General features: G+C 49.3%; 12 non-coding genes across 12 annotated transcripts; 6 read left to right on the forward strand and 6 right to left on the reverse strand.

Annotated features, from left to right (window-relative positions):
• Nucleotides 1–723: 723 nt before the first annotated feature.
• TRNAG-GCC (transfer RNA glycine (anticodon GCC)) lies at nt 724–794 on the reverse strand. The gene has a single exon. It is a non-coding gene; the product is annotated as a tRNA-Gly (tRNA).
• A 111-nt stretch (nt 795–905) lies between these two features.
• On the forward strand, nt 906–978 carry TRNAK-CUU (transfer RNA lysine (anticodon CUU)). Its single transcript has one exon. It is a non-coding gene; the product is annotated as a tRNA-Lys (tRNA).
• A 924-nt stretch (nt 979–1,902) lies between these two features.
• Nucleotides 1,903–1,973, reverse strand: TRNAG-GCC (transfer RNA glycine (anticodon GCC)). Its single transcript has one exon. It is a non-coding gene; the product is annotated as a tRNA-Gly (tRNA).
• A 111-nt stretch (nt 1,974–2,084) lies between these two features.
• Nucleotides 2,085–2,157, forward strand: TRNAK-CUU (transfer RNA lysine (anticodon CUU)). The gene has a single exon. It is a non-coding gene; the product is annotated as a tRNA-Lys (tRNA).
• A 924-nt stretch (nt 2,158–3,081) lies between these two features.
• TRNAG-GCC (transfer RNA glycine (anticodon GCC)) lies at nt 3,082–3,152 on the reverse strand. The gene has a single exon. It is a non-coding gene; the product is annotated as a tRNA-Gly (tRNA).
• Nucleotides 3,153–3,263: 111 nt separating this feature from the next.
• Nucleotides 3,264–3,336, forward strand: TRNAK-CUU (transfer RNA lysine (anticodon CUU)). Its single transcript has one exon. It is a non-coding gene; the product is annotated as a tRNA-Lys (tRNA).
• Nucleotides 3,337–4,260: 924 nt separating this feature from the next.
• TRNAV-GAC (transfer RNA valine (anticodon GAC)) lies at nt 4,261–4,331 on the reverse strand. Its single transcript has one exon. It is a non-coding gene; the product is annotated as a tRNA-Val (tRNA).
• Nucleotides 4,332–4,442: 111 nt separating this feature from the next.
• Nucleotides 4,443–4,515, forward strand: TRNAK-CUU (transfer RNA lysine (anticodon CUU)). The gene has a single exon. It is a non-coding gene; the product is annotated as a tRNA-Lys (tRNA).
• A 924-nt stretch (nt 4,516–5,439) lies between these two features.
• TRNAG-GCC (transfer RNA glycine (anticodon GCC)) lies at nt 5,440–5,510 on the reverse strand. Its single transcript has one exon. It is a non-coding gene; the product is annotated as a tRNA-Gly (tRNA).
• Nucleotides 5,511–5,621: 111 nt separating this feature from the next.
• Nucleotides 5,622–5,694, forward strand: TRNAK-CUU (transfer RNA lysine (anticodon CUU)). The gene has a single exon. It is a non-coding gene; the product is annotated as a tRNA-Lys (tRNA).
• Nucleotides 5,695–6,618: 924 nt separating this feature from the next.
• On the reverse strand, nt 6,619–6,689 carry TRNAG-GCC (transfer RNA glycine (anticodon GCC)). Its single transcript has one exon. It is a non-coding gene; the product is annotated as a tRNA-Gly (tRNA).
• A 111-nt stretch (nt 6,690–6,800) lies between these two features.
• Nucleotides 6,801–6,873, forward strand: TRNAK-CUU (transfer RNA lysine (anticodon CUU)). Its single transcript has one exon. It is a non-coding gene; the product is annotated as a tRNA-Lys (tRNA).
• The last annotated feature ends 627 nt before the right edge of the window (nt 6,874–7,500 follow it).

Genomic DNA, 7,500 nt, shown 5'->3' on the forward strand with positions numbered 1-7,500 from the left:
CACCATTACACACTGAATGGTTAGACCGCATGTGGAGTACTGTGTACAGTTTTGGGCACCGGTGCTCAGGAAGGATATAATGGAACTAGAGCGAGTACAAAGGAGGGCAACAAAATGAATAAAGGGGATAGGGGAACTACAATACACAGAGAGATTAGCAAAATTAGGATTATTTAGTCTAGAAAAAAGATGACTGAGGCGTGATCTAATAACCATATAAAAGGGGACAATACAAATATCTCTTGGAGGATCTGTTTCTACCAAGGAAGGTGACGTCACAAGGGGGCATTCTCTGCGTCTGGAGGAGAGAAGGTTTTTCCACCAACATAGAAGAGGATTCTTTACTGATAGGGCAGTGAGAATCTGGAATTCCTTGCCTGAGGAGGAGGTGGTGATGGTGAACACAGTTGAGGGGATCAAGAGAGCCCTGGATGTCTTCCTGGAGCATAACAATATTGTATCTTACAGTTCTTAGGGTCTTTAGAAGGACGTAGATCTGGGGATTGATTCTGACGGAATGTAGGCTGGACTGGATGGACAAATGTCTTTTTTGGGCCTTGCTAACTATGTTAGCCCCAGAGGATATAGAATAGGGAAGGCCCAAAAGGATGGTGAGCGAAAACAGGGCAGCAAGAGCCCAAAGACTTTTTTGCAAGTGTCTGTAAAGTCAACAATGAAAGGAGGCGCAATGCAACGGTCAGCAAACGAGGAAAAGAGCTGCTCTGCATTGGCCGGGAATCGAACCCGGGCCTCCCGCGTGGCAGGCGAGAATTCTACCACTGAACCACCAATGCTTGGATGCGTCTGCGATGTCGGTGGTGTCCGCCACACCCAGGATCTGACAGCTACCTGCGCGCGACCGGACCGTGCCGCGTGCAGCTCCGATGCGCCGGCAGGCGTCAGAAGCCCGGCTAGCTCAGTCGGTAGAGCATGAGACTCTTAATCTCAGGGTCGTGGGTTCGAGCCCCACGTTGGGCACTTGCTTCTTACCTCCTTTTACTGCTTGTGCTAACCCACGTCATCCCAGAAAACCGCCTGCGGAATGCCCTCTTCTGCTACAAAACACGAGAAACCGCATGGCTGGATCTGGATAAGTTGGAAACTTGGGCCGAAAGGTGGCAGATGCGGGTAACCAATGATAAATGGAAGGTTATACACGTGGGAAGAAGGAATCGCTATCACCATTACACACTGAATGGTTAGACCGCATGTGGAGTACTGTGTACAGTTTTGGGCACCGGTGCTCAGGAAGGATATAATGGAACTAGAGCGAGTACAAAGGAGGGCAACAAAATGAATAAAGGGGATAGGGGAACTACAATACACAGAGAGATTAGCAAAATTAGGATTATTTAGTCTAGAAAAAAGATGACTGAGGCGTGATCTAATAACCATATAAAAGGGGACAATACAAATATCTCTTGGAGGATCTGTTTCTACCAAGGAAGGTGACGTCACAAGGGGGCATTCTCTGCGTCTGGAGGAGAGAAGGTTTTTCCACCAACATAGAAGAGGATTCTTTACTGATAGGGCAGTGAGAATCTGGAATTCCTTGCCTGAGGAGGAGGTGGTGATGGTGAACACAGTTGAGGGGATCAAGAGAGCCCTGGATGTCTTCCTGGAGCATAACAATATTGTATCTTACAGTTCTTAGGGTCTTTAGAAGGACGTAGATCTGGGGATTGATTCTGACGGAATGTAGGCTGGACTGGATGGACAAATGTCTTTTTTCGGCCTTGCTAACTATGTTAGCCCCAGAGGATATAGAATAGGGAAGGCCCAAAAGGATGGTGAGCGAAAACAGGGCAGCAAGAGCCCAAAGACTTTTTTGCAAGTGTCTGTAAAGTCAACAATGAAAGGAGGCGCAATGCAACGGTCAGCAAACGAGGAAAAGAGCTGCTCTGCATTGGCCGGGAATCGAACCCGGGCCTCCCGCGTGGCAGGCGAGAATTCTACCACTGAACCACCAATGCTTGGATGCGTCTGCGATGTCGGTGGTGTCCGCCACACCCAGGATCTGACAGCTACCTGCGCGCGACCGGACCGTGCCGCGTGCAGCTCCGATGCGCCGGCAGGCGTCAGAAGCCCAGCTAGCTCAGTCGGTAGAGCATGAGACTCTTAATCTCAGGGTCGTGGGTTCGAGCCCCACGTTGGGCGCTTGCTTCTTACCTCCTTTTACTGCTTGTGCTAACCCACGTCATCCCAGAAAACCGCCTGCGGAATGCCCTCTTCTGCTACAAAACACGAGAAACCGCATGGCTGGATCTGGATAAGTTGGAAACTTGGGCCGAAAGGTGGCAGATGCGGGTAACCAATGATAAATGGAAGGTTATACACGTGGGAAGAAGGAATCGCTATCACCATTACACACTGAATGGTTAGACCGCATGTGGAGTACTGTGTACAGTTTTGGGCACCGGTGCTCAGGAAGGATATAATGGAACTAGAGCGAGTACAAAGGAGGGCAACAAAATGAATAAAGGGGATAGGGGAACTACAATACACAGAGAGATTAGCAAAATTAGGATTATTTAGTCTAGAAAAAAGATGACTGAGGCGTGATCTAATAACCATATAAAAGGGGACAATACAAATATCTCTTGGAGGATCTGTTTCTACCAAGGAAGGTGACGTCACAAGGGGGCATTCTCTGCGTCTGGAGGAGAGAAGGTTTTTCCACCAACATAGAAGAGGATTCTTTACTGATAGGGCAGTGAGAATCTGGAATTCCTTGCCTGAGGAGGAGGTGGTGATGGTGAACACAGTTGAGGGGATCAAGAGAGCCCTGGATGTCTTCCTGGAGCATAACAATATTGTATCTTACAGTTCTTAGGGTCTTTAGAAGGACGTAGATCTGGGGATTGATTCTGACGGAATGTAGGCTGGACTGGATGGACAAATGTCTTTTTTCGGCCTTGCTAACTATGTTAGCCCCAGAGGATATAGAATAGGGAAGGCCCAAAAGGATGGTGAGCGAAAACAGGGCAGCAAGAGCCCAAAGACTTTTTTGCAAGTGTCTGTAAAGTCAACAATGAAAGGAGGCGCAATGCAACGGTCAGCAAACGAGGAAAAGAGCTGCTCTGCATTGGCCGGGAATCGAACCCGGGCCTCCCGCGTGGCAGGCGAGAATTCTACCACTGAACCACCAATGCTTGGATGCGTCTGCGATGTCGGTGGTGTCCGCCACACCCAGGATCTGACAGCTACCTGCGCGCGACCGGACCGTGCCGCGTGCAGCTCCGATGCGCCGGCAGGCGTCAGAAGCCCGGCTAGCTCAGTCGGTAGAGCATGAGACTCTTAATCTCAGGGTCGTGGGTTCGAGCCCCACGTTGGGCGCTTGCTTCTTACCTCCTTTTACTGCTTGTGCTAACCCACGTCATCCCAGAAAACCGCCTGCGGAATGCCCTCTTCTGCTACAAAACACGAGAAACCGCATGGCTGGATCTGGATAAGTTGGAAACTTGGGCCGAAAGGTGGCAGATGCGGGTAACCAATGATAAATGGAAGGTTATACACGTGGGAAGAAGGAATCGCTATCACCATTACACACTGAATGGTTAGACCGCATGTGGAGTACTGTGTACAGTTTTGGGCACCGGTGCTCAGGAAGGATATAATGGAACTAGAGCGAGTACAAAGGAGGGCAACAAAATGAATAAAGGGGATAGGGGAACTACAATACACAGAGAGATTAGCAAAATTAGGATTATTTAGTCTAGAAAAAAGATGACTGAGGCGTGATCTAATAACCATATAAAAGGGGACAATACAAATATCTCTTGGAGGATCTGTTTCTACCAAGGAAGGTGACGTCACAAGGGGGCATTCTCTGCGTCTGGAGGAGAGAAGGTTTTTCCACCAACATAGAAGAGGATTCTTTACTGATAGGGCAGTGAGAATCTGGAATTCCTTGCCTGAGGAGGAGGTGGTGATGGTGAACACAGTTGAGGGGATCAAGAGAGCCCTGGATGTCTTCCTGGAGCATAACAATATTGTATCTTACAGTTCTTAGGGTCTTTAGAAGGACGTAGATCTGGGGATTGATTCTGACGGAATGTAGGCTGGACTGGATGGACAAATGTCTTTTTTCGGCCTTGCTAACTATGTTAGCCCCAGAGGATATAGAATAGGGAAGGCCCAAAAGGATGGTGAGCGAAAACAGGGCAGCAAGAGCCCAAAGACTTTTTTGCAAGTGTCTGTAAAGTCAACAATGAAAGGAGGCGCAATGCAACGGTCAGCAAACGAGGAAAAGAGCTGCTCTGCATTGGCCGGGAATCGAACCCGGGCCTCCCGCGTGTCAGGCGAGAATTCTACCACTGAACCACCAATGCTTGGATGCGTCTGAGATGTCGGTGGTGTCCGCCACACCCAGGATCTGACAGCTACCTGCGCGCGACCGGACCGTGCCGCGTGCAGCTCCGATGCGCCGGCAGGCGTCAGAAGCCCGGCTAGCTCAGTCGGTAGAGCATGAGACTCTTAATCTCAGGGTCGTGGGTTCGAGCCCCACGTTGGGCGCTTGCTTCTTACCTCCTTTTACTGCTTGTGCTAACCCACGTCATCCCAGAAAACCGCCTGCGGAATGCCCTATTCTGCTACAAAACACGAGAAACCGCATGGCTGGATCTGGATAAGTTGGAAACTTGGGCCGAAAGGTGGCAGATGCGGGTAACCAATGATAAATGGAAGGTTATACACGTGGGAAGAAGGAATCGCTATCACCATTACACACTGAATGGTTAGACCGCATGTGGAGTACTGTGTACAGTTTTGGGCACCGGTGCTCAGGAAGGATATAATGGAACTAGAGCGAGTACAAAGGAGGGCAACAAAATGAATAAAGGGGATAGGGGAACTACAATACACAGAGAGATTAGCAAAATTAGGATTATTTAGTCTAGAAAAAAGATGACTGAGGCGTGATCTAATAACCATATAAAAGGGGACAATACAAATATCTCTTGGAGGATCTGTTTCTACCAAGGAAGGTGACGTCACAAGGGGGCATTCTCTGCGTCTGGAGGAGAGAAGGTTTTTCCACCAACATAGAAGAGGATTCTTTACTGATAGGGCAGTGAGAATCTGGAATTCCTTGCCTGAGGAGGAGGTGGTGATGGTGAACACAGTTGAGGGGATCAAGAGAGCCCTGGATGTCTTCCTGGAGCATAACAATATTGTATCTTACAGTTCTTAGGGTCTTTAGAAGGACGTAGATCTGGGGATTGATTCTGACGGAATGTAGGCTGGACTGGATGGACAAATGTCTTTTTTCGGCCTTGCTAACTATGTTAGCCCCAGAGGATATAGAATAGGGAAGGCCCAAAAGGATGGTGAGCGAAAACAGGGCAGCAAGAGCCCAAAGACTTTTTTGCAAGTGTCTGTAAAGTCAACAATGAAAGGAGGCGCAATGCAACGGTCAGCAAACGAGGAAAAGAGCTGCTCTGCATTGGCCGGGAATCGAACCCGGGCCTCCCGCGTGGCAGGCGAGAATTCTACCACTGAACCACCAATGCTTGGATGCGTCTGCGATGTCGGTGGTGTCCGCCACACCCAGGATCTGACAGCTACCTGCGCGCGACCGGACCGTGCCGCGTGCAGCTCCGATGCGCCGGCAGGCGTCAGAAGCCCGGCTAGCTCAGTCGGTAGAGCATGAGACTCTTAATCTCAGGGTCGTGGGTTCGAGCCCCACGTTGGGCGCTTGCTTCTTACCTCCTTTTACTGCTTGTGCTAACCCACGTCATCCCAGAAAACCGCCTGCGGAATGCCCTCTTCTGCTACAAAACACGAGAAACCGCATGGCTGGATCTGGATAAGTTGGAAACTTGGGCCGAAAGGTGGCAGATGCGGGTAACCAATGATAAATGGAAGGTTATACACGTGGGAAGAAGGAATCGCTATCACCATTACACACTGAATGGTTAGACCGCATGTGGAGTACTGTGTACAGTTTTGGGCACCGGTGCTCAGGAAGGATATAATGGAACTAGAGCGAGTACAAAGGAGGGCAACAAAATGAATAAAGGGGATAGGGGAACTACAATACACAGAGAGATTAGCAAAATTAGGATTATTTAGTCTAGAAAAAAGATGACTGAGGCGTGATCTAATAACCATATAAAAGGGGACAATACAAATATCTCTTGGAGGATCTGTTTCTACCAAGGAAGGTGACGTCACAAGGGGGCATTCTCTGCGTCTGGAGGAGAGAAGGTTTTTCCACCAACATAGAAGAGGATTCTTTACTGATAGGGCAGTGAGAATCTGGAATTCCTTGCCTGAGGAGGAGGTGGTGATGGTGAACACAGTTGAGGGGATCAAGAGAGCCCTGGATGTCTTCCTGGAGCATAACAATATTGTATCTTACAGTTCTTAGGGTCTTTAGAAGGACGTAGATCTGGGGATTGATTCTGACGGAATGTAGGCTGGACTGGATGGACAAATGTCTTTTTTCGGCCTTGCTAACTATGTTAGCCCCAGAGGATATAGAATAGGGAAGGCCCAAAAGGATGGTGAGCGAAAACAGGGCAGCAAGAGCCCAAAGACTTTTTTGCAAGTGTCTGTAAAGTCAACAATGAAAGGAGGCGCAATGCAACGGTCAGCAAACGAGGAAAAGAGCTGCTCTGCATTGGCCGGGAATCGAACCCGGGCCTCCCGCGTGGCAGGCGAGAATTCTACCACTGAACCACCAATGCTTGGATGCGTCTGCGATGTCGGTGGTGTCCGCCACACCCAGGATCTGACAGCTACCTGCGCGCGACCGGACCGTGCCGCGTGCAGCTCCGATGCACCGGCAGGCGTCAGAAGCCCGGCTAGCTCAGTCGGTAGAGCATGAGACTCTTAATCTCAGGGTCGTGGGTTCGAGCCCCACGTTGGGCGCTTGCTTCTTACCTCCTTTTACTGCTTGTGCTAACCCACGTCATCCCAGAAAACCGCCTGCGGAATGCCCTCTTCTGCTACAAAACACGAGAAACCGCATGGCTGGATCTGGATAAGTTGGAAACTTGGGCCGAAAGGTGGCAGATGCGGGTAACCAATGATAAATGGAAGGTTATACACGTGGGAAGAAGGAATCGCTATCACCATTACACACTGAATGGTTAGACCGCATGTGGAGTACTGTGTACAGTTTTGGGCACCGGTGCTCAGGAAGGATATAATGGAACTAGAGCGAGTACAAAGGAGGGCAACAAAATGAATAAAGGGGATAGGGGAACTACAATACACAGAGAGATTAGCAAAATTAGGATTATTTAGTCTAGAAAAAAGATGACTGAGGCGTGATCTAATAACCATATAAAAGGGGACAATACAAATATCTCTTGGAGGATCTGTTTCTACCAAGGAAGGTGACGTCACAAGGGGGCATTCTCTGCGTCTGGAGGAGAGAAGGTTTTTCCACCACACATAGAAGAGGATTCTTTACTGATAGGGCAGTGAGAATCTGGAATTCCTTGCCTGAGGAGGAGGTGGTGATGGTGAACACAGTTGAGGGGATCAAGAGAG

The sequence above is a fragment of the Dendrobates tinctorius genome, unplaced genomic scaffold, assembly GCF_039654945.1.
Source record: "Dendrobates tinctorius isolate UK_male_01 unplaced genomic scaffold, ASM3965494v1 ptg000270l, whole genome shotgun sequence".
Taxonomy (NCBI): Eukaryota; Metazoa; Chordata; class Amphibia; order Anura; family Dendrobatidae; genus Dendrobates; species Dendrobates tinctorius.